This window comes from Pristiophorus japonicus, chromosome 4, assembly GCF_044704955.1.
Source record: "Pristiophorus japonicus isolate sPriJap1 chromosome 4, sPriJap1.hap1, whole genome shotgun sequence".
NCBI lineage: Eukaryota > Metazoa > Chordata > Chondrichthyes > Pristiophoridae > Pristiophorus > Pristiophorus japonicus.
The window spans coordinates 100,357,798-100,378,650 of NC_091980.1; the positions used below are offsets into that span (position 1 = coordinate 100,357,798).

Consider the following 20,853-nt stretch of genomic DNA (forward strand, 5'->3'; position numbering starts at 1 on the left):
ACACATTTGACAGGAAAACATCTTCACATTTCTAGGTTTAAAATCACCAACACCAACATTTTCTACGACTTCATTGATGCTTTATTAAGATTGGGACCACAAGTTTTATGTGAAGTATTACATCTCGGTGATCATGAAACTCATAAACTGCATGATTGTATTTTTCTTTCATTCACTTTTTTATGTGCTACTCTGCTGCACCAATACCAATTATCTCTAGTTCTTCATCCCAAAAGAGACACCACAAAAATGTTGAGATGGTGAATGGCTAAAGTTAATTTTTATTGCAAACAATTTCAAAGCTTAATTAACATAATAAAAATAAAACATTCCTTAAAGTTCTCAGTAATTTATTTCATAAGGCTAGTGGAGCAGCTAGCTGCACAGGTGGAAAATTACCTCTTGGCATTTGTTTTCTTCCTCATTAGTTCAACACCAATGCAGCTATGTGTCATGGAGGCCTTCAGTCTACCTATAATCCCGAATGGGTGTAATTGTGATCCTACATACCTTTTGACACATTTTCCCCCTACTGAGAATGAAAGTACTTCAGTGGTAGACTACCATATCTTCAATAAGGCAAAGAGTGTGCTCTTCTATTTCTGAGATTGTCAAGTAGATTAAAAAAAAGGCACTGCCTCAGGATTCAGTCATGGTGTAATACATTACTTACTACAACTTACAAGATAACATAGGAGACTAATTGTCTAAGGATTAAAACATGGCCAATAACCTATAGCAATACATTTCCATAACTGCATTGCTAATTTACTGTTCTAATCTATTAAATTACCTACTCTCTTTTACAGCAGGGTTGGACATGATTGTGATTCAGCTCTGCCAACTGGACTTAGTAGATGAGGCTGGAGGAGTAGGGAATCATCTTTAAGTCTTGCTACCCAGAGGGAAAGATTTTTGGTCCACTGCAAATGGTAATGCAGTAGTAAATGATAAATGGTCGGTTTTACCTTTGCCCATGGCAAATCTGAACACTCAATATTAACTGCCCTTGAAAACCCAGCATTGCTAATGCTACTGAGTGGAACTTGTGGCAGTCTGGTTATTTTTTTCTCCAGAGTGACGAGATAAGAGCTTCAGCCGGGGGAGTGCTTTCCACCGTCCAAATTAGATCTACAAAGGCTTATACGAAAGTTTTCACTTACGGCTAGATAAAAGTGAAAGCATCATAACTCATGCTGCATCATCGATGATTGCTAATTTTGCTGGATAATTAAGAGAACACCAATAGCTCACCATTCCTGAGGAAGTGTTTGTTCTTTTCTGTTCACGGCTTGGGACTCTTGGATGAAATTTAAGCACCTCTTTAAATAAGTTCTGAAACATTATGTGCTGCTACCAACAGCTAAGCAAAGTCTAATACTTGTTAGATAATTATTTATTTTCATAGTTATAAAATAATAATTTCAAGGGCAATCAAATCAAATGTGACTCACTGCATCCTTACAACATCCATGTGGAATGAAGCTGAGGTTTTTGCCTGTGACATTTCAACTGCTTAAGAAAATTAATCTTTGGCTATTGCTTTGACTGACGATGAGATCAAAATGGTGATCGGCAAGGGATTTAAAAGAGTCAGGGGAAGTGAGTGCAGGACTGAGTGGGAAATGAGATCAGGGCATGGAAAGGGAATTAGCTTAAAACAGAAGCACTGGAACTAAACGTTTAAATTTTACCTCAAACAGAATGCATCATGAGACTACGAGACTTTGTTATAACTTAGTTATCATATGCAAGATTCAAATAGCCTTTTGTTGTTAACGTAGCCCCAAACTATTCATGAAATATGCAATATAGAAAAATCCACAGAGTTCAGGCACTTTTGGAATGTACCTCTGAATATAATGACAAGAATGTTCAATTCTATGCAGTCTAATCTCATCGTTACAAAGTGATGAATACAGTACCAACAATATACATCTTACCAGGAGTTCTTTTGAACTTCACTGACTGTAATAGACTTTCAGACAAGACTAAGTGAAAAGTTTCTTATAACACATATGTTATAATAGTTTGGAGTGAGGCTTTGACTTAGTGGTGGCTTTCTTACCTCTAAGTCAGAAGGTAAAGGGTTCAGACCTCACGCCAGACAGCCCCGAGTGAAGGCTAGAATATGGTCTCTGAATACTGGATTGACATCCAGTGGGGAACTTATGTCCAGAGGGAGTAACCATTGGTTCAGAGGTAGTATTCCTGTCTTGGAGTACAGGTCCCACTCCAGACACTGGAGTGCTGGCACTGAATACTGGATTGATGTTAGGGTGGGGGAGTGGGGTGGGGGGGGGCGGGGTATTTGCATGCAATGGACGCAGTTGGCCACCCCAGTCATAAAGCACAGGTGGGGCTCTTTAGCCTTAGTTGCGTTCCACATAGGAGAAGCTACTCTAAAGATAAAAACCATGAGGAAGGTAATGGAAAACCACATCAGCCACTCTTCCCTAGTAAGTGGCTCAAGAATCTCATGTAAGATTTGAGTTAAGGCCTGCCCTAGGGCAGAACACAAAGGGGTTGACAGAATAACAGGTTATTGCAAGGAGATTCAACAGCACAATGTTATAATATAAACATTTATAATCATTTAAGAGAGTTGGTAACATTTAGTCAAATGTGTGTTTTTTAAGGTATGTAGTGGATATAATCCTCATTTACAGATTTGAGAAATATAATTTTTCAAACATTTGATCTGAGATTTCCCAGTAAACTATGTATACCATTCCTGAAGCATTTTACATGGCTGAGTTAGCAAACTGATATAATTTATTGCAATCTGGCATCAATTACATCAAGAAGAAGGACTAACATTTAGTTAATTTTTTTTCCCCCGAGGCATCCACTTTGTTTTGTTGAATAGCAGAAATTATTTGTTCATAATAGTGGATTGTATTGTTTTAACAGTGGATGGTTTTCTGCAGAAGTTCCAACTGTCTGCTTAGTTTCTTGGCCTGTTAATGATAACTTCTTATAATTTTGCACAGCAAATACTAATCGTTTGATGGTATAGTAGGAGCATAGATGTATAGCTTGACATTGGCAGCCTGAATCGGACACTTTAAAAAATTGTCACAATCTGATAGGTTGAAGGTTAATTAAGTGACAACACTTGCTGATACTTAAGACTGAGTAACATATTATAGTATTTACTAAGTGACAACTAGTAGTGTTTCCCTGAGTGTTTTCAGCATCAGCTATACAGCTTAGTGTTGGACCTTTCATTTTACAAAAGGTATTGCCTACAAAGTGGGGAAATCGACTGGTTAAGCAGGGCTCTGTAGTCAAATAAAGTACATCACTAAATCAAATATCTATATTAGGGCAGTAATGTGCTTTGAGAAGCTTAAAGTTTGAAATAGGAGAAAAATGTTGAACCATTAAATAACAATTGGGTGTATTACAAACCCATATTCCAATGCCAAAATGTTGTACATGATAACTATTAGTAAATGATTCTGAATGTATACTATATCATTTATATTGTACTCCATGAATTTTTCCACTGACCAAATGCTCTCGGGGCCCAAATTTGGCCCCCTGTTATTTTTCGGCGCATTTACCTGAGGTGCGCCGACTTTCTGCTGTCAAAACGGCGCCGAAAATATATCGCCATATTCTCCCCGCTCTGTGGACCGTCCTAGTGCTTGGTGTGGTGTGACGGAGCTCGGGACTTGCACCTAAAAGAGTGCCGGCAGCTGTCCATATGCGCAGTAGAGTATTTGCGCATGCGCAGTAGCTTCTCCCATGATGATGATAATACGTGCCTGCAGCGTGGGACCCAACGCGTCCCACCCCTATCCTGGGCCAAATGGCCTGCTGCACAGGCTGGCTGCTGCCTTCCTCACTCCAGGAGAGTGAGTGATGATTCGCCTCGCTGTCAGTTATGAAGAAAGTCAAGATAAAGACTCACAGATAGTTTCAGTCCTATTCTCAGTGGAGATGAGCTTACAGCATAAAATGAGCTCATCTATCCTAAATAGAGCTAACTGCCAGACTCAGTTAGAAACTATCAGGACTGCGAACGTGGGACGTGGAACTCTGCACTGCAATGAAACCTGCTTGAAGATGTAGTTGAGGTGCATTGTTGGAACAATTATGTAGGTTGATCGAGTGATACTTGGCCTGGAGGTGCTCGATGTTGTCACTGGATGTAAAGGTAAAATGTGGACTAGCTAATGCAAAAGCAGAGCAAACCTCGGTGAAGGGAACGGTGCAAATTGCCTTCGGATCATCCCAGCCGGCAACATATAGCCCTCCTGCCAGCCCCCCTTTAAGTTCCCTCCTGCAGCCTCCTTTTGCAAGCCCAACCTGCTGCTTCTTGCGTGTGTGGCCAGTTCACTGCTCTTCCGCCCGGGCTTTCCACCCACCGCACCTATCCCCGGCCGAGTGGCCTTTCGCACCGGCGGCCCACTGATTTCCTGGGCCGAGTATGGAGGTAGGACTTAAGTTAAATTTTTTATCTATTTATTTATTTATTTATTATTGATGGTTTTTATGCTTCATGAATGTTGTTGAGAAGGTGTTTTGTGCTTTGCAAGGTCCTCTGTGCTTCCCCCCTCCCCCCACCCTCCCCATCTCTGGCTACCTGTGCTGATTTCTTAACTCTCCGCAGTGGCCACATATGCTGGCCTAAGTTAGTTTGGAGCAATTATTAGCTGTCCAAACTGGCTTAAATGGCCAAAACAGGCTTAGGTGGCTGGTAATGCCCCCTTTTGAACAAAACTAAACTAAACTAAAAAAATCCTAAGTAACTCACTGACACTGGCGCAAATTAACTGTGCAGAATGGGGATTTTTAAGACACTCCAGAAAAATCAAGTCGCTCCAAAAAAAACGGAGCAACTCCTGGGCAAATTTGGGCCCTTAGTAACTAGTCAGGGAACTATTAATTTATTTTAATTGAAATTTATTTTTTTGACTCTGAGAGACACTCATTTAATTTTTCAGCATCCTATGCTGCACACAAAGGTTATTAGCAGTATAACTGAGCGGTCAATGAATCTAAAATTTCCTGTGCAACTTGCAGAGTATGTTTTCTATGATATAACATCTGTATAATGTTCTATGAAAAAATAATTCCAGTGTTGAACGTTATAAAGTGAAATGTTAAGCCAAATAATTTATGTTCAAAGGCCTTCATTTAAAAAAAAATGTGTTACTTATTGTATTAATTTAGCAGTTTCCCAATTGACGTCAATCTGCCAACATGAAATGTACAAGCTGGAAACTTATACTGAAATTGCTTCTGTTAAACTACAATTATTTGTAATGCATACGGTTAATACACAGTATAATCCAAAAACACTATATCAAGTTTTGATCCTTGATAAACAAATTCCTTTTACTTTACTGATTGTTTCCAAGCTCCAGTTTCTCTTCCTTAAATAGTAATTATATTGGCAGTCTTGTCTTGTAATATACAAGTCTACTTGCAAGTAATATTTTTGGCTAACAAGACTGTGCAGTGTATCTTTGTTTATAAATGCCTAAATAGGTAACAAATTCATATTTAATTCTCTTTCATGTTCCTTAGAACAGGATCAAAAGCATTTACTGTTCTGGTTTGTTAGGGCAACGTATGCAGTGCAAATTATTTTGCAACAAAAATAGATAAGTTATACAAAAATGCAATAAAGGAGTCTGGTTCTGATATCAAGGCTGATTATTGATGATCTCATACAAAGCCTAATGTTAACTAAAAATACCATTACTTTTTCCATTCTCTGAAAGAAAATCAATTCCATATATGGTAAAAGCCAGATTCCAGTAACTATGATTCAGAGAGCCTTAATCATGTTACTGGAAACATGCCAAAGGATCTGAGGAATTTGTGGTTTTTACTGGGATAAATTAGAATACCACAACTTTTAAAGGGTATAACATGTTAAACTTAAAAAGCTCAGTTTGACTTTGAAAAGTTTCTCTGCAAGGGGTCAAAATGATACCTTTGCTTTGGGCATTTTTTCCCTTTAAGCTCTAACTGTTTCCTCAGAGGTGGTAGGACTGGATGCAGAGCAGTTTTTGAATGAATCCAGACAGTTTGGCCAAAAAGCATTTGGCATTGAAACTGCAAAAAGAACAGTAAAAAAAGAAACTAACTTTCTTTGCCCATTCCAGGACACATAGTTGCGTCCATGGCTCTTAGTCAGAGACAATTGGAATATTCGTTTCTGATTACTTGCATTGCACCATATGTTTTTCTATTTGATTAAGTGGAAATTAGCAAAAATAAATTGTGTTTCCTGAGAATGTAATTTTGTTAGGGAACATAAAGCAGACTGGGATAGATTTTGACTTTGTGCGATAGTGTAAAACGGCTGATAGCGATTTGACCCGTTTTATGTCTCTCCTGATTTAAATCGGGAGAGATGTAGAACGGGCTGCTGACTCGCTATCACATGATTTACACTTATACAAAGTTAAAATCTACCCAACTAATTCAACTACAACATACCTGTAACAATGATTCTTCAATACGTATCATGCAACTAATAGGCCATTTAACTGATGTAAGTGTGAAAAGTTTGTTAATGAAGCTGTGAAGTGTAAAAAATTAATACAAAATCTTTTATTGCAAAGTTTGCCAGTTTACCGATCAACCCTTGGACATGCCGGTAACTGCTGTTTTGCTGAGGTCAAATGGCTCCCAGTGAAACAAAGAAGCCAACAATCATGGTAGTTTGTCTCAGAAAACGCCACCAATAACTGGAGGACCTTGTGGGAGATCCAGCAGGAATTGCGTGATTTAAAAAAAGGCAAGACATGACGATTGCTGTAAAGTAGCAACATAGGACATAGCTGGTATAAAAAATGCTGTACTGATATAGTGAAATGTTATCAAGAATAAGACAATAAAAGTGAAAACAGCAGGGATATGCAAATTGCATCACATATACTATGATAGCAGGTAGGATATATCACAAGCAGGGAGTTTCATTAGACAAATCTCCCCATCTATTTCCCACTGCTCTAATGTTTAAAGGCCAGCAGGCAGCAGCAGGTGATATCCACTACCTATGAGGAAAGAATAGCTGACTTATTTGGGAAGGAGAGTCTAGACGACATTGGGACAGTGGAGATTAGAGGACTGCGTGGTACTAGCATGTACTATATTAATCATAGAATACATTACATTAATATGTTCATTATATGCAAATTATGAATAAATGCTAGTAATGACAAGGACTCTTAATCATCTGGGTACTGTAATATGTGCTCATAATATCCCATCTCTCTTTGAAGAACAAGTATAATGCAGTAATGAAAACGGAAATGCTAGAAATACTCAGCAGGTCAGGCAGAATCTGTGGTGAGAGAAATAGAGTTAACATTTCAAGTCGATGAATCTTTGAGCTGAAACGTTAACTCTCTTTCTCTCTCCACAGATGCTTCCTGATTTGCTGAGTATTTCCAGCATTTTCTGTTTTTATTTCAGATTTCCACCATACTTTTGTATAAGTATAATCCAGTGGTCTATAAAGCGCATCTGAAGACTATTAACCACCATCACCCCCTTTATATCCTGCATAAGCACAGTGAAACATACTGTGGGTGAAAATCACAAGAAGTTAGAGAGGAAGCATGATATGAGGTACTGATCACTATTGCTAATGGGTTAGCAGTGGCGGAGAATGATGGAGGCCATGGGGCACAGGGTGGAATTCTAGCATGCTGATTACAACTCCTGAGCTACATGGAGACCTTGGTGGGCTTGGTTTCACAAGGAGACTGATACAGCACGAGGTGGTGGCAAGAAGTTCTTACAATGAAGCATTGGAAGGTGGTATGATTTGGATGAACAATCAACACCTGACCTGCAGTTTGGCCACACCAGTGGCATCTAAAGGTCATAGGCACAGTAGAAGCATCTTTCAGAAATGCTACCATTGTTCTACTATGGAGGATTTGGGGTCCAAACTCCAAGACCTAGTAATGGGTAGCCTCAGTTCACTTGGTAAACAGTTATAGGCAAATGTGAGAAGGATTTCAAGAACTCATAGTGCAGTGTGCATTGTACGGAGATGTGGTATATCACAGGAGTAGCTGGCTGACGCTCATTTCAATGCCATCATGTAAACCGTCAGCCACCATCGAGAGCATTTCAGCAAAGGAAACCTCTGGCACTGATACAGGTCAATTAGGATTAGACGTAGATACAGATAATGGTTCTTCTGAATCACGTACAAGTGCTATTCCATCAGTTACATGAGCACTTAATGGTAATGCACCCTCACACAAACAACATGGAGAAGATCAAACAATACTTAAGGGCAAATCTACCATTAAAATATATTATATGCATACTCAATAAGCATAAAAAACATAATTAAATTAATTCACTTTTAATATATCTTATCTATTATTCTTTCATTGTAAAGGAAATAAAATTTCAGATGTCTGGAATACAAAGTGGCTGACTCTATGATGTTCCTTGTGGATGCTTGAAATGTCTCTGTGGTATAAAGACTGATGGTAATGGTGATCTTCATGGCCACTGATTGTGTTTGGCTGTCACTGCAAGTCTCATTGTCAAGGTAGCATGCCTCAAACACAGCCTCCTTGGTGAGCCTATCTATGCCTCCTCATGTATTGTTGCCCAAGCTTGACCACTCTGCTGCGATAGTTTCTGCTATGAGTTGTGCATCTTCTCTGTGTTCTTAGCTGCCTTCTCTCCTCTTCCTCCTGCTCTACAGTGACATAACTGCCAATGGCCAATATATCCACGTCCTTGGATAAAAACTGCTTTGTACTATTCACTTCTGTCAAGGCAATGCTGTTATTTCAAAAGATTCCCTTCCTTAACTTTTTCACCAGGTTATCATTTATTTTTCTTATTCCTGTTTTAACATTGGTGGATTTTAGTTTTTTACTCACTGCTATTTAAGTAACAGGAATAATGAATATTCAGGAAATATGTCAATTAAGCAAAAACTTTGAAAGAAACCTTATAGGAAAGCCACTGGCATTTGTTAATCTGAATGTGCTGGGCTTCCACTTGGATACGTGATCTGCATGGCTTTGCAATGTATATCCAATAAATTATAATTATACTGAGCTAAGGGTGAGCTAGATAACTCAGAACTGAGGGAACAGACAAGGGTTTGCTGAAAATACCTCTTGTTACTTCTCAGTTGATGCTCCAAAAGTCATGTTGAGTAGATTTTAATATGTGTATATATAACCCAGGAAGCATGAAACCAGGTAATGTTTCTCACAGAAAAAAGTTAAACAAACAAACAGGAAAGAAATAAGAATGATAATCAACAGGAAATAATGATTGGGGAGGTCAATTGCGATCGGAGGCTTCCTTCGTACAAACGCCTCCGACCCGAAAAAAATCTACGAAAGTACCTGGTGGTCCCGGAGGAACATAGGACCCTGGTCGGAGGCCTAGATTCGCTGCACCAACAATCACTTGGCAGTATTCTCAATGATAAAAATGGGAACTCTGTTTGTACGAGTTCCCATTACTATCAATGAGAAAAAAACCCTAAAACACCAAAACACAAAATAAATAAATTAAACATCTCACATATTTAAAATTAATTGAAATTAAATGTAATTAAATGTTTTAGAAAAAATATTTTTTGGGGGGATTTTTTTTAAATGTGTTTTAATAGTGTTAAGATAAACTTACCTGAAAGGCAGGGTTTTTAAAAATGAGAGTTTAAATTTAATTTTTGTATGTTTTAAAACTCTTATGCTGGTAAAAGTAAGCTATGCACCTGCTTTTACCAGGTGTAAAAGTTTGAAGGATATTCGCTGGGCATGGGATAGCCCAATCTCTCCCGCACGGATGTCCTTCTCCCGGTGATGCAGAGGATCTGTCATTAGAAATCTTGACAGATCGCAAAAGCCGTTTTTTGGCGCATGCACATCATGCCCCGAAAACTGGCTTTTGTGAGGCCACGCTGGGTCCCGACGAGGCTGGAATTTGTGGCCCATTATGTTTGTTTAAGCAGATATTATTGAAAGACTCCTGCTTAACAACAGAGCCATAGAGGAGCTATTATCCCAGAATTTCAGAAAAGCATTGCATCACGGCCAACAGTTTCTGTATTTTACGTTTAGTTTTAAAATATTTTCTAGCCACAGATTCATTCTATGACCAATTATAAGGGGAAATAAAATGAAAAAGTGCAGCAAGCCAGGTGGTTTTAATCTTTCTAAGCTAAATTGCTTTGATGAACTTGAAGGTCAGCTATCTGGAATGTAATTCATTTTCAGCTAAGTTGAAAAACAGAACAGTACGTTTTTCGACTGAAAATGGTTTTAGATCATACAATTCTTTTTGTCATTTGAAAAGATGTTTAACTTAGATTTGAAAAATTATGTTTAGAAAAAGTCTATGGGGCCGAAATTGCCCCATGCTGGGTTTGGGACGGTCTATTTGAATGAGGTTTTTTTTGCGCTGGCGCAGAATTGGCCTCTTTGAGTGAAAAAAATGTTTGTTGCGCTAATGTTCCGTGCTGCGGTCAGCACATCAGCTGACAGGTCACGACGTCCCTCCCCTTCTTTAAAAGGGAAGGGCCGCTGCGAACACTGCAGCCTCTTTCATGGCATCACCGGGCCACCAGGGAGGGTGTCAGCCGGACCAATGGCCCAGAACCCAAGAGTGGGTGCCAGTCTGCATGTTGGCGGTCCGGCCACACCAACGGCTGCCATTGTTGGGCGCCATAGCCACCGCACCTTCTCGTGCCGGGGAGCTGTCAGTGACATTGCCCCATGTCGAGCTCACATCCCGTGGGGCAATTTTCCCCGAGAGGTGCAAAGGTATCATCGCCGTGCATGCGCCAGGTCAGTGCGCTAATCGCGGGGCGCAGCGCAAACCACTTTCCACCGGCGGAGCCCCAGGGACAATTCCGGGAGGGAACGCTCTGCCTGCCCTACCCGGGCAAAACCCTTTAGTGCCTCTCTGAGAGGGGCAATTTCGGCCATTATCTGCTGTACTGTAAAATCAGACATACACAGGACATTGTTATTCACAAGTATAATTCATAAATAGTGTCAGTTTGAATGTGTGGGAAGTTTTCAATGTTTTTCATAAAAGCTTCTCAGAACAAATTTACAAGTGACATAATGTGTTGTCAGAAGAAAATTCAAATAACAATATATCTTAAAGTGCCATCAAAATTCTAGATATTTTTAAAAAAGGATCTTTCAAATACTTTTATAGTTTGCTAATATCCTCCATACCAGTTGATTGTGGTTAAGGTCCAAGGATTGTAATCTTGAATCGAGTATCAGTTTCCGTCTAATCATTCCAGCTATGAACAGTTATTTGAACTCTAAGTCTAACCTGTAATATAAGACAGGATCTATATAAAGTAATTGGATTTGCAGTTGGGAAATAGTTCACTAGTGATAAAAGTGACAAACCCAGGTCGGCATTCCTTTGCAATACATTTACTGGTATAAAGACTGATACTTTTTTCACTGAATTATTCAAAGTAATTGTACTTTGCAATTCATCCAGTAATTTCATGGGTTAAAATATTAAATAACAGTTGTAAACTGATTGGTGTATAATATTAAATATTTAAAGGAAATCACAGATGTCGAATAAGAGACTGTAGTGAACATTGAATATATAGATTTCAGAAAGAATTTAATAAGATTTTGTATATTAAATTTGCTACAAAAGTTAAACCACATGCTATTAGAGAATGTAGCTTCATGGATAGAGTGTTGGCTTGGGACAAAACCAAAAGTAAGTGGGTGTTTTAGAGATTGGTCAGATATAGGTCGTGCTGTGTTTCGGAATCTGGGGCTGGTACCTCTTTCCTTATCATTTACATAAATGATTTGGGTTTAGGCATATGAGAAATGATATTGAAGTTTGCTGATGATGCCTAATTAAGGAGCAGAATAAACTGTGAGGAAGAAGGCAGGAGATTGTAAAAGGACTTGGACAGGTTAGCAGGACGGGCAGATAGATGATAGATGCAATTCAGTGCAATTGTGAAACATTACATTTTGGGAAAAAGTACAGTGAACGGAAATATATCCCAAATAAGAGGATTCTTAGCAGAGTGGAAAGATCTAGAGGTGTAGACACATAAATCTTTAAAGGTGGCAACGCAGGTAGACAAGACCATAAAATGGCAAATAGGATTGTGGGTTTTATATGTAAGGGCACTGAATAGAAATGCAAGGAAGTAATGCAGAATTTGTACATTCAGAGTATTGCATACAGTTCTAGGTGTCCCAGCATTAGCAAGATATTGTAGCATTAGCAAGATGGAAAGATTACAGCAAAAGTTCACTAAAATGATAGCAGGAATAAGAGGTTATAGTTATGATTAAAAACTAGAATAATTGAGCCTTTTTTCCCGTTTTTAATAGAGTAGGTTAAAGGGGGGGCTATTAGAAGTTTCCAAGATTATGAAGGGTTTTGAGAAGGTAAAAAGATATTTTCTATTGGTTGAAGAATCAATAATAAGAGGCCTTAGAATTAGGATTATTATTAGCAAAATGAAAGAGGAAGATTTTTTCCAAAAGGGCTATTGGAACTTTGAATACTTTACCACAAATGGCTTTTAAAGCAGATAATATAACATGATTTAAACGGGAACTGGATAAGCATTTGAAAAGGAAAAATATAAAAGATATAGGGAAAGGACATGGAAATGAGAGTAAATTAGATAGCTCCAACTGAAGTGCTTGCACAGGAACAATGGGTTGAATGGCTTTGTTATGTTCTGTAGCTTCTAATTTTCTAATGAAATGTGCTTAATACGAAAGGTATTTTATGATTTTTAACATATCATTGGGATCCATCAATATCAGAGCAGATGAATAATTAACTTCAAAAACACTACTTAAATGAATAGAGAGAGATAGAGTGTTGCAACATTTTGTTCACAGACTTTTATTAAATGAGATTTAATATGCACAATTTTTGCCCAGCAATAATGAGTTATAATATGAGTCCATACAATAAGACCTGAAAGAGAATAAGTGGTTCACTAATAATAACGTTTAGAAGTTTAAAATATATAAAGTTACAACATTCTTTAATTGTTTAAGCTTTACAAACTAAAGTATGTCTGACATTTTGTCTTAAAAAAATAAATCAATGATATCATCCATAACTTACCAAAACAGAACAGATTAATGTTCATAGTTAACTCACCACAAATAGCTGTAATTACACTCTGAGGGTGAATCAGCAACCATGTCTGAGACTCAGACTGCATGAAAAGTTACTTTAACCCTTCATACATCTCAACGAGTTGCCAATGTTGGAGCCTTTTTCCCCAAATGGATCCCAAAAGATTCTAAAAAGTTTCTTTTAGATTTGCTACTTAATAGAGCCAATTTTAAGTCCCACCATGGTGTAAATGAGATGATAGTTCAGGCTCCTGCTGCCGCCATTTTGGGAAGGGTCCTTAGATTGAAAACCGGAGTGCCTGCCTGCTTCAAGCGGGAGACCATTTGTACTATGCAAATCAGGGTCCCATGATGTTGCAATTTTATGGTACAAATGGGTGGAATCTGCAATGTGCATGCTCTGCCAATTTGTACCTGGCGGTGAGCCGTCTAACAAATGGTCCTTAAAAAAACTGCTGGAGACCGCTCACGAAAGAGCCAGGAACTGCCAGCCTCTGTGAACCATCACCCCCCCCCATCTCCCCCCTCCCTAGGGTCGCCTTTCCCCACAAGCTCTGATTGTCGGCCAGTTCAGCATGGGAGCTGACTGATTTCCTGTCCTCCCAGAACATGTTAATGAGTCTCAAAATGGTTTGGGCTGCACAGCAGCGAGAACAAGCAAGCAGAGAGCATTCTCTCTTCTGACTGCCCGTTCTCTGCCTTTAGTTAAAATCAGCCCTAATGAATGGAATTCTAGTTCATTAAAAATATCATGACACTACAAGTATCAGTTTGAAACTAGCACTGCTAAAAGTAAGCAATCACATAAATTGCTGGAAACACTCAGTGAGTCAGTCAGGAACAGACAAGTTAAGGTTTCAGGTATATTCCTTAAATCTGATGAAGGGCTATATCTGAAATGTTAACTTGTCGGTTCTTTACACATGCTGACTGACCTGCTAAGTATTTCCAGTATTTTCTATTTTTGTTTTGAGTTTCAGCATTTAGAGTTTTTTTTTGCTTTTTATTTAAACTGCTAAATGTAACATGAAGTCAACAGAACTGATTAATGCTTTGTGTCACACTCTAGCCAGGAAGAACAGAGCTATTAATGCTTGTGAGCACAAACATCTGCATGTCAGTTACAGTTTCATGATAACAAGGAGTCAACAAGGCAGCCAGCTTTTTACTAACATTAAAAGATTAAAAATTAAGTTTCAATAGTGAGTTTCAAGCAGCTGCTCTCATACCATTTGCCTAAATGCAATTTGAATGATTTGCCTTCTGATTTACAATGCACGGTTTCCATTGAAGTGAAGCTGAAACTGCTTTGCTTCAATGCAAACTATGTATTATATAACTGGCTTATATCTATTTCTTGCCTCCAAAATTTCCAGTGGAACTAATCTGAAATGTTCAAATAGAGAGGAGGGGAAGCTAAAGGATTTACTTTTTAACTGGTTTACAAATGCAAGCTATAGACATGCTTTATACAATCCTGTAACGGAGAATACACAATACTTTTATGGAGATTTTCCTAAAACAATATGCATTAAGTCCTGATTGGCGTTCCTTTAAAACAAAAGCATTATGACTAAGGGATGTGATTTTCCTTCAGGAAGCTTCATACTACAGAACATGTTGTAACATTTTATGTGAAGGAATTTTATTGCAGTTTAAGGTTAATTGTTCCTTTGCATGCAACTTTGCGGTAAAGAACAAAAAGGAAGTCTGCATGGAGAGAACTTAATAGAGTACAGAGTTCCTGACTGGTGTTGCATTTTCAAATTAGCTTAGGTGGAATAGAACTGTGCTTGGGCAATGTCAATGGGTTAAGGTTGGGCAACAACAGGGTAAAGGTTACAGCTGATATTGCAGTGATTTATGTTGTGAAATAATTATGTTCCAGACCAGATGCATACACCCTTACACTATAAACATTCATCCTAACATTAACCATGAATTATTCTCATGTATTCAGAAACTTGCAATGTAGATCTTTAGTTACGGATTTTATTTCAGTTTTTACACCAATATTGAACTTCTTGTGTATATTTTTTTCACTGCTGTTAAAATGTAATTAGAGGAGAGATTTCATCATTCACAGCAACAACTTTGTTCTTTGGTGCTGTGGAGGTTGTGCAAATTAGAGATTTTTTTTGGCCTTTTTGTGTTTTACAATGGCAAAAATAAAAATATCTTTTTGGCGGTGGAGCAATGGTGCTATGCAATCCAAAAAGATAATTTATAAAATCAAGTTATACCTTTTAACATAATAGATAATTTGGAGGAAATGTCCCGGAACTCTCGCACTGTAAGCAGCTATTCCTATCTGGTACTGGTAAATAAAATGGCAGTTTTACATATCTGTGCAGCTTAAACTATATTGTAGTTCCATATTTCTGAAAAATTTAAGTGTTTCAGTTCACAGTAATTACTAAATTATATCTTGGTGCTGGTGAAAAATAATATAGTGAAACTAGATCTTTATAGATTTGGATGTAATTCTGCCAGTCCATAGTACAGATCACAAATTAGATTTATCCAGAGATCGTATGTTGAATTATAGTAATTTAGAAAAAGAATAAATATACCAGAAAACGAAGGAAATAAAACAGCACATGAAAAATCATGCTAACAATTCAATCCTTAATAAATTCCAATGTGAAAATGAATTAAGGTGTGTAAGGTTTATTTTAATACCAATATATTTTAAACATTTAAAAAATATATTTACACAAGAGAACATACTTTAGAACCATTGATAACAGAAATGTTTTCTGCACTTTGTTACATTTCACGTATTTGTTTCCACATAAGATGGATCTCACCAATAAAAACCTACCTGATCATTTTTTTTAATTCAATATTAAAATATTTGTTGAAGAGAACAAAGATATGTCACTCATTATAATAACAGAAAGTTACAGGCTTGTTGCTTATACTAGGTGCTAGTAAACAATAATTCTTGACCAGCAAATCCCTTTTTTTGGATTGTCCAGAATATTATTAGATAACTACAATGAAAACTAATTCCCTTCTGTATTTGTTCTAAAGGCACCTTAATCTAGCCTTCTCAATAAGATTGGCTTATACTTCTCCTCCTGTATTCATCAGTAACAATTTACAGTCTGGAGTAAAGCCAATTAAAGAGCATCAGAACTCAATGCAATATTGATAAGACTTTCAATTTGCAGTAAAGTGCAATACATAATTATGTTTCACACATCACTATTTGACTGACCAGAGACTACAGAGGACCCCTGCTAGCTCCCACAGCTGCCTGCCCATTGTCATTCCTACCTTCCTGCCCCTTCCCCACCCCCATCCCCACCAAAGCCCAGAAAGGAAAAATCTAATAAATATTTTTATATGTACAATTAATCCTTGTTAAAACAGAGAAGTCCCAAGTATGGAGGATTTTTAACCTAATTTAACTGATCTCACATAAGAATTTAATAGAGAGAATACTAAAAGAGCAACTTGGATAAGGTAGGTCAAATTAAAGCTGTTTGTTTGATCATGAAATAATCTTATTGTCTTTAGAGATGAGAATACTGCTCATTTTCAATATAAGATAAACTATTTTTCTCTACCAAAATTTTAGCTTAAAGAGGTGAGAGAATTAAAATAAAATAGATGTACAGGTAATAGATAAGTTTCTCGTTATCCTAATCATATTATTTTGCTGGCTTTATTGCCAAATGTTATCATTGCATCTATCTTTAATATTGATAAGATCAGCAGAAGAATAAATTCTTAGTTGAAACATGCAGAAAACGGCAATAAGTTGGATTAGTAATTATTAATTACAATTAACTGAGAAACACAAATAAATCTGTACTCAAACACATTCAAACATACAGCTTCAAATAAAAGCAAACCTACTGCATAAATCTAACCATTGCCTTTTAAGGTCTAACTTGCCATCTGATCTGCTGTATTCATCTAGACAGGAATCAGCTTAAATCTGGAGGAGGCCACTTCAGTCTCCCAGCATATTTCCTGCTTTCACAACACACAGCGTTCTTTGGAATTTAGCTCATTTTCCACTAAAACTATAAATTGAGGATGAAAATAAGTCTGCAGTTTTCATAAGTTATATTTAATAAATCTTTTTCTGTACAAGTGTAGATATAAAATCTTAGTCCTTCTTTTGGAGTAGAGGTCTAAACTAAAAATCTCAAATATGCAGCACTGTACTTGAAATCTTTCACAAACACCATCTGGCACTAAGGGCTGAATAAAATGCTTCCTGATGGACAAGTATCAAGAGGTAAAGATCAGGGGCCCCATTCTTTCATCTGCTTTGACTGTTACAAAATTCTAGTTTTTTGTTGATGCAAATTAGCAATTTAATAAAATATCTTGGTCGTAGTGCTACAGTGTCTAGTAGTGTACTCCCTCCTGAAGTTTCACAAATATTATTTTATATATCTTCAGCTGTCATAACATAACCAAGTAGCTTATTAATGGTGTGTGGCAATTACATCCTGGCACCACTGTCAAAAATGGTGCCTTCAAGATTGCAGTGTGGTAAAAATTGTTTTCATTTGCTTATTTAAAATGTGCTGGCGCAGAACTATATGAAACAACAAATTGCACTACTGCACAAAATGGGGATTTTCACTGAGCTAAAACTAACTATACCTACCTCCAAAATACTAATGTTAGTTTAGTAAAGTTGGTATCAAAATAATCTGTGTAAAAGTCAGTACTTCTAATGATATTATTATATAAATGTTAAATAAGCTCAACACTATGAAATGCACACATTCTATTTTGAAACATCCATAATTCTGATTTTATAATTTTTTTAAAGTTGAATTTAGCTTTTCCAATGGTTCTGCAGGTTTGTCCAGTGAGTAGCAGTGCCATACAGACCAGAACAAATCCCACGTTCATCCTCGCTCTATGCTGAGTTAGCTACAGAGAAGCTAGGATTGGCCTTTAGCCCGCGGGTTGGGGAAGGCGATGGGTAGTGTCTACCATCATGGAAATGTTCTTTAACAAGGAGTCCATTCCTTTTGGAGAGGAGCAAAGGTGAAACAGTTGGTGTGAAAAACAAAAGTTGAAATTAGCTAGGATTGCTTAGACCAAAAGGTGCCCATCAGGATTTACAAATAGAGATGATTACAATGGCCTTTAGGGGCATTTGAGATAACAAAGTAAATGTGATGACATCAAACTCAAATCAACTGTACCCTACAATAGTATAATAGTATTATTGGTGAAAGTTTATCTTACTTAGCATTTAAAGTGTAAAGCACAATTAAAGCAAATATAGTTCATTTGTTCTTTCCATGATTAAAAAGTATTGACATCACACTTGAAGCAACACTTACACCCGCTATCTGGTAACAAGTTCACCAGTTGGAATTAAATTGGAAAATGAAAGGTTTTATAATACCGGATACAAAGAATAATCTCGATTTCTTCTTTTTCCACTATTCTTAAAAAGTCTCCTTGATACCACCTCGAGATGAGAAGGCATGTGAACATGGTATGGATACGTACATCAATGCTATTGCATACTGAGCAGCTAGATGAGTAGTTCCAATTTTTTCTTCCCACAAGATCAAACATTCTGCTGTTATGATAAGTTCCATCTAATATTCTATTTGAAAATGAGTGAAACTGGTCACAAGTATAAGACTAAAGCACTCTATCATAGGAATTTAAAGCAAGCGCTTTCACTTCTATGATCCTCTGCTATCCTTTATCTTTGGTGTTTGTTTTTGAGTTCCACTGCACTGATTTATTGATCTATTTATGGAAATATTTTCAAGCTGAAACTGGAATATTTTTATTATTGCCATCCAGTAATAGTACTGGGAACTACTTAGTCAGTGGGGGTCACAACAATGCCGGTTACCTAAAGGACCACCTTGACAATGCAGCCTTAACTGCAAGTCAAAGAACTTAATCTCCATGACCCTGATAACATTCCCATTATCCATTTGTTCTGTCTTAGCATCTTTGAGTCAAGACTGGTGAAAAGGAGGCAACAGAAGAATACACGACTAAGTTACAAAACGATTAGGCAGCCAGAACTTGTTTTATTATGGATAGTTTTACTAGTTAATTTGAGCGATAAATTTGACCTAAATGCACAACAGTGTAATGGTGCAAATTCTTCAGACTAGACACTAATTTGTGGTCCAGCACACAACCTCAGCTATCTGCAGTCTGGAAGCAGATATTGAGCATATTCTACAATCTGCTCCTCTTTGAGCTCAGTGACTTTCAGAGATTTAATTAACATTTCACAAATACAAATGCATGTATCATCATAGCTATTTTGTGTACTTGGAGGAGATATTTAACAACAGTTCTGAACTAGGTTGCAGTATTGTTTCTATTTTAATTATAGCATCTTAAGACATTTAACCATTGGAAATAAATACTAAAATAATAAAAATGTATTCATTTTAACAGATCAGCAAATTTGGTCTTCACTATTACACATAATAGTTATTAAGCAATAAAAATGCAAGTTTGTTTATTTTTACCAAAGTAAGAGAAAAACTTCTGTGCCTTGGCCAAAAGTCAAAAATATTTCTGCAGACAGCTGGAACCATCTGGAAGTAGTATTCTGTTCCAGAGACAGCCACCCCTGTGTATTACATTCTGTGTTAACATAAAAGTTTGCGTCTAAGGATCCTATTACAATTCAGAAATTACTTTATCAAATCTTCTCGACACTTTTAGTGCCATTAACCTATTCATTAGCAGAAAAGTCTACATAGGTTTAAATCTAATGTCTCTGGAATAATATAAAGCTATGCATTAACATGTAAAATAGTCTGTCTAGCTTCATTCTGAAAAGCACTTTTACATTGTGCAAATGATGCATAAAACAGATGGGAGTCATCAGAGAATTTTTTTTTGAAGCTATCAAATACTAAACCAAAGGAAAATATGACTCCATGTTGGCTAGAAACTAAAGCTCAATAAAAGCTTGTGGATACATGAGGTATGAAAGGGGCAAAACTGTTCTTTGCCATAGTCGTATTGTAAGATTGCATCATCCTCCAGAAGCAATAAAAAAAATCTCTATTTTCTTTACTGTCAATGAAATAAAAATAGTTTAAGGTTCTTAACACCATTGATATGGCGTATAAGCTCCATTACTTAAAGTCTAAATTTAAGTGTAAACAATGTTCAGATTTCTTAGGTATCGTACCTTTCAATTCTGTAGCTATAGGGAGTAACGGTACATACCTCTATTGTCACTGCTCAGCTGTGGAGTCACACCTGTTGGAACTGGACAGAGCCTGAATGTTCTCTTTGTGAATATAAATACAGTTGCTGAGGACCAGAGCCACAGCTCTGGGATTTTCTAAATGATGTGGGCCTTTTGAATACTTTTCTGTGCTGCTTCCTTTGGAAAACCCTTTTCTTTTACCTTATATGAACTGAAAAAGAGGCAATGCTGCTGCATGCCACAACTGACAGACCCCTGAATGAATCCTATTGGCCACATTAAGTCATATGAACCCTGCTGTGACCTGTGGCAGTTGAGCACAGAACTTGTTTTACCCACTAAGGAAGCCGTATTTGGCAATTTTCATATTTCTTCTAAATTTGGAGTTTTTCAACGATATTGTAGGCTTGGCTTGAGACTCCCCCCATCCATGTGGAAATCATTAAAATTGAGAGGCTCTGTGACCAGTGCCAGCTTTGTGCCTGGGAATGTGAGTGAACTGCCTCAGAGGTTGTTTATAACAACTAACTTCCTCCTTCTCCCTAT

The 20,853-nt window shown here is 37.3% G+C and overlaps 1 long non-coding RNA gene across 2 annotated transcripts in view; it reads right to left on the minus strand.

The window, feature by feature from the left end:
- The window catches only part of LOC139262126 (uncharacterized), a 41,257-nt gene extending 20,708 nt beyond the window's left edge, over positions 1–20,549 (minus strand). For both annotated transcript variants that reach the window (XR_011592907.1, XR_011592906.1), the window contains exon 1: positions 20,325–20,549. This is a non-coding gene — a long non-coding RNA (uncharacterized lncRNA). The remainder of the gene's footprint in view (positions 1–20,324) is intronic.
- Positions 20,550–20,853: the final 304 nt, after the last annotated feature.